Here is a 16,306-nt window from a genome sequence, read left to right as displayed (position 1 = left end):
TGGTAATATTTACCGACGAGCCTTTTAGCAAAAGATTAATATAAGTTGGCCAATTTGGTTGGTAACTCAATTTGCCAACCAATTTGATCAATTTACCAACGAATTTTTTTGTTGGTAATTGGGGTTCCTTTTGTAGTAATGAAAAGAAGCAAAAAAATAATTTAAGTTTGAGTGTTTTTATAGTGTGAATGTCATCATCAGATAATACTATATGAACTTTAAGAAATATATACATAAAATATTTAACTTTACGAAGAGATCATAGGTTCACGCGCATAATTTAGGCTGTAAATTTGCCACTAATTCTAGTATACATTGAGTAATTTAAGTTCTCCAACACTATAATTTCTCTACATTTTCTATTAACATGTAAATCTTTAACTCGATATAAATTAAAGACTTCTAGCAAATATTGAACCTAAACATGACTAAGCCTTGATACCAACTAGCTAGTTAGTACACATGAGTAATTAAATGGTGAAACGGTGGATAATAATTGGGATTGTATGTATTTACTAGCAAGGGGGATCAAAATTTCACATTTCAAGTAATTGGAAGGTTAAATGTGGTGACTCGATTAGATATAATTTCGAATTAATTGTGAGAATAACCAAATCTTGATATGGTTAATGTCTCATAAAATTGTTTTATATAGTGGAAATAATCTTGGTAATAACTCCATATTATATAATAAAATATTATCACCAATATATATAATCACTCTATGTAAATATTATAATACATTTGGTTTAATTTACTCAAATGTATATATAGATGCCCACTTCGGCAAATTTATAATATTCTATTTTTTTTTTCTTGTCATTGTTGCAAAATTTTGATAAGATTGATTTGTTTGTTTATGAGCAGTTGGATACGTTTTAAAAATAAAATAAAATAAAAAATCTCACCTTGATATGGTGGTTCGACTAAATTCTAATTATTTTGCATCAGAAAATCCCACGTTGAGAGATATAACAAAGGTGATTTTATATCTAATCATACTCAAATTTGAGAGTTATGATCAAGAATGGAGTATTAACCACTCTATCATGACCCTGATTAGTTAATGCGAATTTTATACTTAAATGAATGAATATGATATTAATTACTTTTAGTAAACGATAAGTTGACATAGAAGGTAGAAATTAACCAATATATATATAGGAATATTTGTATGTGTTGTGACAATTATTTGATAACTTAGATTTTAATAAAACATTGTGTTAGTGTGACATTTGAATATTAATAAAAAGGTATCATATGTCACATTATGTATCATGTTATGTTCATTGGTATACATTACATTTGTGTTAGTAACTTTTGTAACCTCTAACTCTTCATTTCACCCATTAATATTCTATCTAATTATTTTTGTAACTTATGTAACGTTTAGACCATTTATTAATTATCCTATTAACTACCCAATAATCTTCTTATTCATTGCAAGGAAGATTCCTCCACTATAAATAGCTAGTGTGGTCTTACTTTGTATTGAAAGAAGAGAAACACTATAAGAAACGATGAGAAGGTATTTTATTGAGATTAGTGTAGTGAAAGAGACGGTTGAAACAAAAACTAATATTCTAAGTCTTCAAATAATTCAGTGTACAAAAGAGAGTAGTTATTTGTTGAAGGAAGATATTCTTTTATTGGAGCTTTGAACTTTTTAATTAATCCGTAGTTGTTTGAGTTGTATGATGTTGTTGGGCTTATTGGGTATTTTCCCCAAGTTTCTTATCCTATTTGGGTTTTCCTTTTTTTGAAAGGAAAACACAAAATCTCCCTATTTGGCTAGTCATTTTCTTGTAGGAAAAGATTTATGACTCTATAAATAGAGGTTCATTCCTTCTAACTTGTTAACATTCACAATGCAATCTTAGGGGTTTTGAAAGTTTTGTGTAGGGGGGGGAAACGGTGAGACACAAATGATACGTTATCACTTGTGTGAACCTCTTTTTATTTCGAGTGAATTGTATGAGGTTACTTCCCTCTATATTTGTACTCTCATATTTATATAGTGGATTGCTCATCTCCTATGTGGAAGTAGGTCAGTTGACCGAACTATGTCAAATGTTTGTGTCTTTTGGTATATTTCTTGTTTGTCTTCTTACTCATGATCTTTCGAGGTTTGCTTTGCTAGATTCCGCATGACACCTAAGTATTTCGGTCCTAACAGGGCTGTTGTATCCTAGAGGGGACAAGTCAAGAGTGATATTGTTGGATCGGAGTAGATTATGCTATAGTGAGCTTAAATCTCCTTAAAGAGAGCAAGATATCCACACATCAGCCTGAATGATAATTTTTATTCATTTTTTGTTCATTTTATTTTCTACTGTAATTTATTGTATTTGTGGTATATTACACCAACACATTGTATGAGGTTGGTTATATACATGTATTATTTGTATGTATGAAATAACATTACTTGTATTTATTTTGAAGTTTTATAGATATATATTTATACGTATGTGAAAATAAGTATACATTCACCTTTTCTCCTCTACTAGACACAAGCGTCCGTGCTAGCACGGGCCCAATATCCGTTATTTTTTGTTTCACTTTATGTGACACATATAAAATTAGAGAGTCAATTAAATTTTAATATGATTTTTAAATATTTTAAGTTCGTTAATTAATGTAATTTATAGTACTTTTACGTAATTTTTAAATAATATATGTTACTTTTCTTGTCCCAATATATGTTAGCACAAATAGAATTTTCAAGAGTCAATATGTTGTTAATTATTGAGATTTACAATACTTTTTACGTAATTTTCAAATTAAATAATACATGTAACTTCTTTTGTTCCATTTTATGTGACACAAATAGATTAATTTTATGAGTCAATCGAATTTTTTATAAGCAATTGAATTTATATATATATATATATATATTTATTAAATATTAATTATCATGATTTATAATATTTTTTTACGTAGTTTTTAAATATATAAAAAAAAACAAATTAAAACGGAAAGAAAAAATAGACAAAAGTAATAAAAGTGTGAAACCACATAGGTGAAGCAGACATGTTGACCGCCTCCTGTGTGGTTATCCACACTTCTAAATAAAATAAAATAAAATGGAAAATATAGCTTGCATATTTGTGCACCTGCTTTATTCTTAACCAAGGTCTCATATATAATATTTTGACAGCAACCTAATTTGATCCTCGATCCCACTAATAGAAATAAAGGGCTCCCACTGATAGAAATAAATGTTTTTTCCATCTTGAATTAATAAAAAGTTCATGTTATAAAATATAATTTTTTTTCACTCAGTTTTCAGCGAATCATATGTCAATAAGTTGATATCAATATGTGAATTGCTTATGAAATCAATTCTTTAAAATTTATAAGAATTACTTTAAATAAATTTGAGTTTTTTGTACATAACATAAGATCTAACAATAAATTAAGTCAAGTGGCTGCTTTTTTCCCTATTATTTGTTAGGTTAGGACAACAACATTTTAAATAAATTGCAACAAATAAAAAATACAAAAAAAAAAGCTATAAATTTAATTTAAAACATAATTAACTATCAACTAGTATAGTAGTAGAATAACATAATAACAAAAGTTATGTTTTAGAATCGGATTCATTTAAAAAATTTGAACTTCTTCTTCTGCACAAATAAAACTAGTGTACTTTGCTCCATTGAGTGGTTTACTGACACCATTATTTTTAGTACTGATGAGTAAAATCATTCATTTCTTGGTACTGATACATTGGTGAGTAAAATCATTCTATCGTGAAGAATATATTCCTTTAGCCTTGAGGGAAATAATTTCCTTAAAGACACACTGTGGATTTAGCAGACTCGCTATTCTTCTTTTCATTAATAATGTTTCGGTTTATTGTTACATCTTGTTTTTCTTTACTGATTTTAATTTCTTGTTTTGAAAACATGCTTTAAACTTTGTTGTTACTTATTTCTGCAAGATTGTTGTTCTAAGGATTTTACTACATATTAACTAACATATGATTTGTAAAAAAAGATAATAAATTTCTCCATAACTTCTCATACTACAAAGTAAAATCATACATACTTATTTTCCATGTCAAGATTACAAAACACACACACGCTTACTTATGTCGATGGAAAGAAACAAATAAGTACATTAACATCTTAGAAAGTTGAAATTAAAGAGGGTCACCGGAAAACCACCTATCAACCATAGGAAGGCATTGTTGAGGCTTGTATTCAGGAGCATTATGACCCGCACCCTAAGTAAATCAATTAAGATGCAAATGCAATCAGGGGCGGAGCTAGAAGCTTGAGTACGGATTCAGTAATGTTTGCTCAATAGTGTATTAGTATTAATAAGTTTATTAAATCTGTACACATATTAAATTTAGAACTCAATTAATAACATTTGAAATCATCGTTATAAAATTCAGATTCCACCGATCAGGTTAAAATTTGTAGCTTCAACTCTAGTCATGCAATGATATTGGTTTAGGATTGTTGCAATAGGGAATAGTGGTTACCTTAACAGTTGCATATGTCAACTCATAATGATTTTGTAGATACTTCACCTTGTATCTACATAAAGAAAGTAGTTATTAGAAAAGTATTGGTACATGTGAGTTAAAAAAGACTATGTTGCTCCGACTCTTCAAAAATGTCATCAGGATCAGGTGTATGTACGTGTTTGACACACTGGTGTAACAACATTTTTGAAGAGTCGTGGAAAGTTAGAAAAAAGGAACCAACCCTGCAACTTGATCTTCAACAAACCAAGGCTCCCAATCATCTACAATTGGCAATTTCAAAGTGTCTATCCATTCTTCAGTGCTCAAATGAGAAATAGTCATGTCATGGTCACCACTATCAAAGTAAAAATTTATTAAGAAGGACAAAACACGAAGAAGAGGAAGAGGAAGAGGAAGAGGAAGAGGAAGAGGAAGAGGAAGAGGAAGAGGAAGAGGAAGAGGAAGAGGAAGAAGACGAAGATAAATAATAACCTATAAATTAGAGCTCGACAGGATTTGCTAGTGAGATGACGATGATCATCAATTGAACTTTGGATATCATAGACGTATGACTCGAATCTCTTCATACCTTCATGAACGTCATATTTCATGCTTTTATTGCATCTCACCCACTCCAATATTGTTCCCTGGTTTTATTTACATGATCATTCAAAGGCATAAGATCATATAGTATATGGATAGAAAATGTATTTGCATATATACCTCACGGACGTTTAGTGCTTTCTGGACAGCTTTATCGTTTGCCCAAATCTTCGAGTATATGTAATTATTTTCCTGGATTTAAAAAGTAAACTATGCAAGTATACAATAAATGATCTGATTACTATGAAGGGAGAAACAGAGACTTACTCGACACCATGGTCCTGGAATTGGAAATAATGAGTGGACATTGCTCATTAAAAATGACTGCTCACACCAATTTTCTAAAATATGATGGCTTCGAATGTTGTTGAGACACTATATAGGTAGATGCAATGATGGAGTATTAGGTATAATTGAAGTTAAAAGGAGGAGAGTGCAAAATTTGATGATCCCTTACCTTTTTTACTTTCTCAAGAGCATTTAGACATAATATGTTATTCGGATCAATGTCAACGTAATTCCCATTGCAATTTGCTTTAGCGGACTACACAAAGGAACAACTTTACTTTAATTTGTTAGCATAACTATATGTCTGTTTGCTCTGATACCATGTTGAAGTGTGTGAGCATACCTGGTAGATCTTATCTGAAATAAGTCCCATATGATAAGCATATTTGACTCTACTATTCATGGTAGTGTATGCATCTGTTGCAGCTAGCATTGCCTTGTATATATCCCTACATTTCAGCAAATTAAAATCTAAAATGAGAATACAAAGAAGATCATGAGCAACAAATTAATGCATTGTTGTATTCATACTTTGATATTCATTTGAGGCTCATCACCAACTTCAACACCTTGAGAGAAAGAAAAATCTTATAATGAAAAAGCACGCGATAACATATATACTAAAACACTAATCCTAAATTCACGTATATATTACAAGATACAATACCATCATATATTTTGCGAGTAACCAATGCAATATAAATGCCTGCGTAGGATTCACCAGCAACATATAGTGGATTCTTGAGGTACTCGGGATGATCCATAAGCCACTACAACACAACAATTTCGTTTCGTTCACACTCGTCTCATTAATATTAACATATCCAAAAAAAAAAATCTCTCACCTTTCTAAGGAAGTCATAAATTAGAGTTGCAGAGAGGGTATCATTGGAGTTATAAGCTTCTGAAGTCTTTGCATATGAGTATCCAGCGCCAACAGGTTGGTCTATAAATATTATGTTCGCCACCTAGTAATCAAAACCACATTGTATTACATTACATGTCAATTAATACACGAACAATAAGCAAAAGAGTAAGCTTACAAAACCTTGCTCCAAGAATGTAAGTTCAACTCCAATTTAGGGAAATTTCCACTAGAATTTGCATAATCAAATGTTAAAGGGCCTGAAACAAGCATGGAGAATGAGCTTCAACTCTCCCTTATATACACGCACGCACTACTAGAAAACTATAAATTACCTACATATTTTACTTGGGATTATATATAAATCCTTTTAGGATAATAACTTTTTTCTTAGCACACAAGAAATAAGTAAAAAAAACCTATTCTTTTTCCTAGAAATCATTTTCATCTTACATAACACATCCTAAGTGATTATTAATCATATGCCCGGCCATGGTATCGCATACTAAAAGTCGAATACACTATCGATATAGGCTGAAACTATTGGTGGCCCCTTAAAGTTGGCATGAATTTTCACTTAGATACCTTAACTAGAGTTTGTTCATTTTAGACACCTCATGTGAGGTTCTGCTGTGTCATTTTGACACTTATTTCACAATGATGTGTCAAAGTTGTCGAATTAAATGAAGACATTTGTCATTTGACACCAATATAATTCTTTAATAATGAATTTTGAATAAAACTAAAAAAATTAGCCAATGAATCAACAACACCTGACATTTTTGCTCAAATAATTTTGATTAAATCATTTTTAAAAAAAAATCTACTTCCAATCGTCTTCTCCAGCAAATCAAACCCAGCCCCACCTCTTGGTCTTCTCCATATCTCAAATCTCTTTAACTTTAATAGTTAAATTTTTTAGGATCAATTAAAATGCATAACTCATTTTGTTTCCTAACCAAATCCACTCCATCTATATTTTACCAAAAGGTGCACAACTCAAGAATTCTAAAAAAAAATCAAAACTTTATTAGAAATCAACTGTTCCTAGTTAAAAAATTGACCAACAATTTAAAATTGGATAAATAAGTCTTTCACGCCCCTTTTATAAGTGTATTACACTCACCATATCATGTCAGTAAAGAGTGTCAAAATGATACAATGCGACATGACATAAGGTGTCTAAACTGAACAAAGCCTAGTTAAAGGTGTCTAAGTAGAAAACTGATGTCAACTTTAAGGGTCACCGATGAGTTCAGCCTATAACGAATAAGGGATGTTTGCTAAATGATAAATTATTTATATTCATGAAAACATTATATCATTAGATACTTATAAAAGTGACAATTTATACACATATACAAAAATAAGTGAATTATTTAAAGTAGAACAGAATTAAAATTGACATACCAATTTCATATAGAAAGGAAGATAGACCAGAGCCACCAGGACCTCCAGTGAGCCAAATCATAAGAGGATCATTTTGTGGGTCCCTCTCAGATTCTACAAAATAGTAAAATAGCTGCAATTTTTCCTCTTCTCCAACACCAATATAACTAATCATGAAAATATACAAATTAGTAACTATTTAATTATATATATAAAGATAAAAATAAATAAATGTATATACTTACCCTGTTTCAAGTTTAAATGGAAGTTGTCCATCAAATCCTGGAAGAGTCTCAACAATGAAGTGCGACGAGACTACATCAGTTAAGAGTAGCATCTGTACAAACACAATAAAAAAAACTAGCACCATTGGAGTTGAGTGGAATTCACAAAATAATGAGTTGATGAAAGTGTTTCAAAAGTTCTTAGAAGTGGCACACTAATCTATATTACTATATAAGAAGAGTGAATAAAATTCACTCTTCTTTCGACACGTGGCATCATGGCCCACCTACTTTTATTTTATTTAAATCATATATCATATATATTTATATACTATATAAGAAGAGTGAATAAAATTCACTCTTCTTTCGACACGTGGCATCATGGCCCACCTACTTTTATTTTATTTAAATCATATATCATATATATTTATATACTATATAAGAAGAGTGAATAAAATTCACTCTTCTTTCGACACGTGGCATCATGGCCCACCTACTTTTATTTTATTTAAATCATATATCATATATATTTATATACTATATAAGAAGAGTGAATAAAATTCACTCTTCTTTCGACACGTGGCATCATGGCCCACCTACTTTTATTTTATTTAAATCATATATCATATATATTTATATACTATATAAGAAGAGTGAATAAAATTCACTCTTCTTTCGACACGTGGCATCATGGCCCACCTACTTTTATTTTATTTAAATCATATATCATATATATTTATATACTATATAAGAAGAGTGAATAAAATTCACTCTTCTTTCGACACGTGGCACCATGGCCCACCTACTTTTATATTTGGTTTTTGAAGATGGCCCACCTACTTTTATACACTCCTCTTTCATTATATTTTAATTTTTTCCTTTTTAAATAGTACTAAAAAATAAATTTAAAATATTACAAATTCGATTAACTCTCAAAATTTTACGCGAATTGTATAATTAAGACGAAGGGAATAACATATATTATTTGAAAAATTACATTAAGAATACCATAAACCACAATAGTTAACAACTTACAATATTTGAAAAACATATTAACTCTCAAAATTTCACATGTGTCACATAAATTGGGACAAATGGAGTAACATATATTATTTGAAATTACGTTAAGAATATTATTAATCACAACTTAAAGTATTTAAAAATACATAACATATATTATTTGAAAATAATGTAAAAAATATTATAAATCATAATAATTAACAATTTAACGGATATTGTGCCCGTGCTTCCATTTAGAAGTGAGAATGTTTAGGAGCTTAGGGTTAGTCAGTCAATTGACCGATTTGCCCTTCTTCTTCAACTTCCTCTATTTACTACAAAAATAGTACTAAAAATCAATTTAAAATATTAAAATTTTGGTTAATTCTTGAAATTTCACATGTATTGCATAATATAATAGAGTAGTAACATATATTATTTGAAAATTATATAAATAGTACTAAAATATAGTTTAAAATAGTACTAAGAATTTGATTAACTCTCGAAATTTCATATGTACTGCGTAATTGAGATTGAGTGAGAAATATATATTATTTGAAAAATAGAATAAATATGTGATATTATTAGAAAGAGCTTTAATATATATTTTAAAAATTATTTTGTCTTCCGTATATGATTTTCTGCATATATGTGGAGTTTTAAAGTTTTTAACATTTTAATATAGAAATATGATTATTTGAAAATTTTAGTACTTTCTTCATTTAAATTTTTCCTTGTTTTTCTTTTAATTTGTTCTAGATTTAAAAATTACATAAAAAGTACTTAAAATCACAATGTAATAATATAAGATATTAAAAAAACATAATTAAAAATCATAAAAGAAATTTTATTGACTCTTTAATTCCATATTGAAACATAAGAAGTTTGTTTGAAAATAACATAAAAAGTAACGTAAATTAAAGTAAAATAACAACTACAAATATTTAAGAATCATATAAGAAATTTAGTTGAGTTTCGTAAAAGTACCTACGTCACATAAAATGGAACAGAAAGAGTAATATATATTATTTGAAAATGATATAAGAAGTGCTATAAATCACAATAAATTAACAACTTCAAAATATATTTAACAAAATCACATACAAAAAATTATATAACTCTCCAAATTTCATCGGTGTCACATAAATTGAAACAAAGAACTACTCCCAATTTATGTTATTTACTTTCCTTTTTAGTCAGTCCCAAAAGAATGTCACATTTCTATATTAAGTAACAATTTGATTATAAAATATTTATTTTACCCTTAATGAAATAATTTACAGTCATACAAATTTATATCATTCATTTTGGACCACAAATTTTAAAAGTCTTCATTTCTTTTTTAAACTCCGTGGCGAATCAAACTACCTCACATAAAATGAGACGGAGGAAGTAATATACATTGGGCCCGCGCTGGCGCGGGAACCTAATAACTAGTATATATATAAAGGAGAATATAGAAATGCTGATGTGGCATGCTTCTAAGGCCAGCATTCACATTTATCCTTTTTTTTTTGACATTTTATTCTATTTTTTCTATCTAATTTAATGTAAAATGTCTAAAAATTAAATAGTGGACTGTTACCTATAAACTGAAAAGACTCATAAATTATGCCATTTAACAACTAGAAAGCCCAAAAGTCATCATTTGAAATATAAGAAGGAATCGCACTGTTGGCTCATCCAATGCATTATGTCAATTTTTGTGATGCTCTGGAGTTGCACCATGGTCGACAGGTAAATTTTTTTTTCAAAATCTATTCGAATTGAAAATCTAAAATAGTTACAAAATCTATTATAAAAATGTGTTTCGTAAATTTTGTAGCCAATAACAGGTTTACATGTCTCTTTGTGCTGTTCTGAAGTTCCACCATGGTTGACACTTGACAGGTAAAAAATTTTTTAAAAAAATACACTATTGAAAATTGAAAATTTAAAAATAATTATAAATTATATTATAAAAACGTGTTTTTGAAAATTTTGTAGTCAATAACAGGTTTACATGTTTCTACATGGTTGTTTTAGATCCCTTATGCCTATTCTGTTTTAGTTCTTAAAATGTTTGTGTTTAACTCAATAACATAATAACAAACAATAATATGTTTGAAGCATTGTTGTTGTCTCGCCGAGATAAAGCACAAGTGGTGTAGATTTAATGAACTTCGCAAGCATGAAAGCTCCTTTGCTATATCAAGCCATAGTTAACATTTTGTTATTTGCCCTTTATTCTTTGAAAAGTTAATTCTATTTTTTTGGGTTTTTTTTTGGCTTCAATTTAAAAGGTGCGAAAAAACTCTATTAATAAATATAAAATTACATATCTTTTGAGCGAGGAAACACATATAATTTATTTGGATTATTATTCTTGATTTATTTTTTTCCTTTTGGAATATGTTTTCATTTAATTTCTACTAATAGTTTTTACCTAAATAATTTTCTTTTGCAGTTTATTTTCCAAGAATGCTATTTAATTTTTTATAAACCTTTTTTGCTAATATTTATCAAATTTTTTTTAAAACTACTATGATATGAATAATCAGTAAATAAATACTAATATCAGCCAAATAAAAAATAATGAGTATTATATAAAGTTGGATATGAATTCATGGGTGATCTGACATTTCTTTGGCTAAAATTACATTTATCTTCTTTTTTTCTTTATTTTTATGTGTTAATGTGACGATGAATGACACAATTATTAGTACCCCACTTTAAATTTTCCTTATTGCACATTTTATGTGTTGCTTTTTGGTCCATTTCTCTCAATAGACTTTTGCCCGTTATTTAATTACAATTAATACATTGAATATTGATTCCATTATAACTCCTAAATGTACATATTTATTTAATTATTTCTGTAATTATTTAATATTTGTAACTCATTTATTGTGATTGAGTCTTTTTATCTTCATTTTGCTTATCTGCATTTTTATCATATTTTGATGGAGATATTTAATTGTTTAGCCTTAGAAAAAGATGATAAGACTTCTTCAAGTGAAGAATGAAGACAAAAGTTATAACTAGCTAAAAAATTGGAAATGATGTCAATAACGGGTGAATAGGTAATCTAGAATACGTTTTTGATGCCCGTGGAAGACTTTATGTATTTGTAATTTCTTTGGACAAAAACATTGTTACTTCAATGTAATTAATTCTATTTATCCTATTTTTAATTATTGTTTTGGTGATTTATTAATATGTTATTTTGACTAATAATAATATATTTGGTCTCCACGGGGATGAAATTTTGTAGAATGACTTTCTTGATGCAAAATGCAAATATTGAAGTATCAATCATCTATTTTATGTTTCACACTTTTGTCACATTGTAAATTCTTAAGTTAATCTCAACCATCGTCATAAATTCATTAAAAACTATAGGTTCATAAATTACGAGTTTCATATGTATCAATAAAAATTTTCAAAAAACTTATATATCATGGCATTGGCCGAGGAGCGACAGGAAAATAGAAAATTATGTAATTTTTTTAATAAAAAAATGGAGAAATTAGAAATTTTACTACTAAGAATGGTGTTCCATCTTGAATTTTTAATGAATCGCAAGAGGAGGGAGCATACTCAACCTCATTATGGGTGCTTTTGGATTTGAAGACTAAAAGTATATGCTTAAAAGGGGTTGTTTGGTGTATTATAACTTCATCTATATGCGAAATTCGAGGAAGGAATGAACCACAAGAGTTTATTGCATGTGGTCTGTCTTACATTTCTGCAAGAAGCTATTTTCACGACTTGAAGCTGTAAAAATTTGCAATTCGTAAATATTTACAATTCTTCAAATATTTAGGTATTAAAAAGAATAATTATTCATAAATTCAGTAAAGCTTTTCATAACCGCGCGAAGCGCGGGTACGTTTACTAGTATATATATATATTGTGAAAAAATTATGCAGACAAAGAACAATTATTTTGAGGACTAGATCTATAATCAACTTGGTCATAGTTGGAAGACTTGAAGGTCCAAAGCCACTTTATTTAAATAATAAATCAATTCACATTATTGATGTCAATTATTTTATATGGTTTATTGATGTCATGAATGATATCATCAAGGACATTTATGTCCAAAAGAATGGAGTATATTAGTTATTGTTTAGACCGTCAAAGAATTATTATTATTTTACCATAGTTTTTTTTTAATTTTTTTGAATATTAATTACTGTGACTTATAATATTTTTTATGTAATTTTGTAAATAGATAAATTATATTTTTTTTTAAATTAAAAAAATATTTGGAGAAGGGCAACTTTGGTCATTTTTGTGTTTTATCTCGGGATTAAAATGGTTCACGTACATATTCTGGACATGATATGATCATATGAAGAAGAAGAAGAAGCAGCACTACTAATTGCAAAAAAATATTATCAAAATTAAAGCAAAAAGAAGTATATCGTGTTTCTATCCATAGCAAATGTATATATATTGTGCAATTATGATGAAATTGAGACCTACAATTTATAGTTTGTGTGATATCCCATCTTGTATTTATTTAAAATACATATTTTCTTTTATAAGCAACCAACTTGATTATGGTTTAATTAGAAAAGTTAAATGAATTTATCACTTAGTCATCTAAATTGTTTTTTAATTAGCAAGTTGATGATTTAATTAGCAACCACCATTTTGTTGCACATGAATCACGCACCGTCTCACTTGAATACTTGTATTTTAAAGGGATAAGCATAACTATCCCTCTAGATTATAATCGAAATTTCAGAAACACATCTTAAATAAACTAAGGTTCTATCCCCCCCCCCCCCCCCCAACTTGTTTTTTTTTTACTAGTTGCATTTGTTCTTCATTAACATATGCAACAAATATATGAAACCTCTTGTGGACATTTTCTTGTTTCCAGTGATCTCGACTATCTTAGGGTGAGTAAATCATTCAGTCCATTGAAATTTTGCACACCTTTTTAGCTTACGTGGCATCCAAATATCTCTCACGTGACTCAACTACATGGAGTCGCAAAGTGTGTCACGTAAGTCAAATGGTGTATAAATTTTTAAAAAAAATTGGGGGCAGGGGATTCAATAGACCTTAATTTAGTTAAGATGTATATCTAGAATTTGGGTCATAGTCTAGGAGGTACTTGTGTCTTATCCATATTTTAAACATTTAATTCATAGATACCCCCTAAAGTTGTACATTCAGTGATATATTTTGATTTGTAAAATTTATTGGGAAATATCATCATTATGCAGAGATAGGAAAAGTAATTAACAATTAGTAGTTGAGTTGTACTTCAATAAACATTTGGTGATAGTATATATGAAGCTCACAAACCTGATAGTTCGAACATGAAACTCAAAAAAATCGTGATACTTTAAATGTGTTTTGACCTCCAACTCTAAACTATTGCACTGCACCTAGCAGAATATGGTACAACTGAAATTCATATACACAAATTAATACGCGCCGCGTTATTTTTAAGAAGAACATGGACATGAAAAAGCACAACAAGGATAGCAATTCATTTGAAATTTTCTTTGATGCACTACTAATATCATTATAATTTTCAACAATTTTAGACGATGTTAATTCACCATCATCATCAGTAACTATTGATGAAGAGTTACAAAGTAAGAAAAGGGTCATCATTAAGAAAATTGTGAAAAATTGAAGTTTTTTTGCCATGGTTTATATATATTCAAGTTATTGATATTAATTTCCTTCATGCAAGTTGTTTATTTATAGGCATTGTTGATAATTTTTTGGTCATTTTTTTTCCCAAGATTCTTGTGATATTTTTCGAAGTCGGCAATAAAGTAATATAAATTTTGGAAAAATCCTTTTGGCTAGAGAATTTGGTCAGAATTTGGCCAAAATGTTATTTTACCTTTTTAAACATTTTTACTTTTTTAACTTTAATACCTTTTAATTAAACAATAAAAAAAATCAATTTGTTTTAAAATTAAAAAAAATTATAATTTTTAAAAAATTCTGACCAAATTTTTTTGACCATTTAGTATTACCCATACATTTTTACTTTAGTGGAAAATTTTGAAAAGGAAAATAAAGTAGTGGAAATTTCAAGAGAATCTTTTAGGTGGCATTGGAAAAATAAATAAGAAAATATTTAATTACCACTTTTTATTTTTACTTGACAAACGAATCGATTATTCCAAAAGTTTTGTTAATAAAAGTCCCTTTTCATAGAAAATGTACTTCATATTTGATTGGTTAGTGAAAAATATATTATAAATAATAATTATTATTATTAAAAAAATTTATTATTATTATTAATAGCAAATCAAAGAATATATATAATATATTATGATGAAATGTTTAAGTAATAATGATTAATAATACTTTCTCCGTCCACTTTCATTTGTCATATTGTGCTTTTCGAAGTCAATTTGACTAATTTTAAAAGTTAAATTAGATTATATTAATTTGATATTTTAAGCAAAAAAATAGATATTCAAAAAGTATATAAAAGGTACTATAAATCAGGGGCGGATCTAAGGGTACGGGTGGGGGTGCCACGGCACCCAGTGATTTCGGAAAAATTGTTGTATATATGTATATATGTATCAGATGTTAATATATATTAGCTTTGCCACCCACTGAATGAAATGATAAATGGTTCAATTGGTAAAAGGCATGACGTGCCACACTTGCAATGCAAATTCGAACCTCACTACTAGCATTGTTTTTTTTGCTTGGTTTGTGCGTAGTGAAGCTTTTTTTTAGTTTTGTTTTCTTTTTTGTTTTTTTTTTAATTAATGTGTAAAGGGCTTTAGTTTTTTTTTATTCCATTCATTCTTATTTATTTACTATACTTTATTAATTTCAAATTGGCTCCTTTTCACCATAGTTAATTCTTAATTTTTTTAACTTTCACTTTCACTAATTATTAATCTCTTGATATGAGTGTCGCGTGTTTATTCTTTATCAGTTAATGAATACTGAATTATCAATATCACATAAATATTATTAAGAATGTATTTAAATAGTAGTTTTTAAGAAAAAGTATGTTTTAAAAATGATGAATATTATTACTAGAGTTCTTTCAATTTAAAGGTTTTTTCGATCTTCACCGACATTCTTGCTAATTAGTAAGATGACTAGGTTGAAACTATAATTTTATTCTCTCTACAATATATCTGCAACAACACATAAAGTCAATGAATATGTATATATTAAGTTAACACTATAAGATGGTTTATACAAGCTCAAATTTTAATTTGAAAAAAAAATTAATTTTCCTCAAAGTCTAAGTGAATAAGGCCTTTAATTCCTAAAAAAAATGAATTGTTTAGTTATCTCTCATCACATAATATCTAAAAGAAAATATTACTAACATGCATGTTTGATCGATTTGTTTATAAAAATCAAAAAAGATAATAACCCGAATTGTAACCCAAAATTAAAGCAACCGACCCGTTTATCTTACTTGAACGATGTGACACCCAGGACCTCCAAATCCTAGATCCGCCT

General features: G+C 28.3%; 1 long non-coding RNA gene and 1 pseudogene across 1 annotated transcript; one reads left to right on the top strand and one right to left on the bottom strand.

Moving 5' to 3' along the window:
- Positions 1-4,038: 4,038 nt before the first annotated feature.
- LOC102603854 (serine carboxypeptidase-like 17) lies at positions 4,039-8,040 on the bottom strand (annotated as a pseudogene).
- Positions 8,041-10,357: 2,317 nt separating this feature from the next.
- LOC107061135 (uncharacterized) lies at positions 10,358-12,026 on the top strand. The gene is made up of 3 exons (XR_001473777.1): positions 10,358-10,582; positions 10,671-10,735; positions 11,810-12,026. It is a non-coding gene; the product is annotated as an uncharacterized lncRNA (long non-coding RNA).
- The last annotated feature ends 4,280 nt before the right edge of the window (positions 12,027-16,306 follow it).

This window comes from Solanum tuberosum, unplaced genomic scaffold (assembly GCF_000226075.1).
Source record: "Solanum tuberosum cultivar DM 1-3 516 R44 unplaced genomic scaffold, SolTub_3.0 scf00118, whole genome shotgun sequence".
Taxonomy (NCBI): Eukaryota; Viridiplantae; Streptophyta; class Magnoliopsida; order Solanales; family Solanaceae; genus Solanum; species Solanum tuberosum.
The sequence above is the reverse complement of the archived record's forward strand: the minus strand, read 5'-3'. Positions and strand labels throughout refer to the sequence as shown.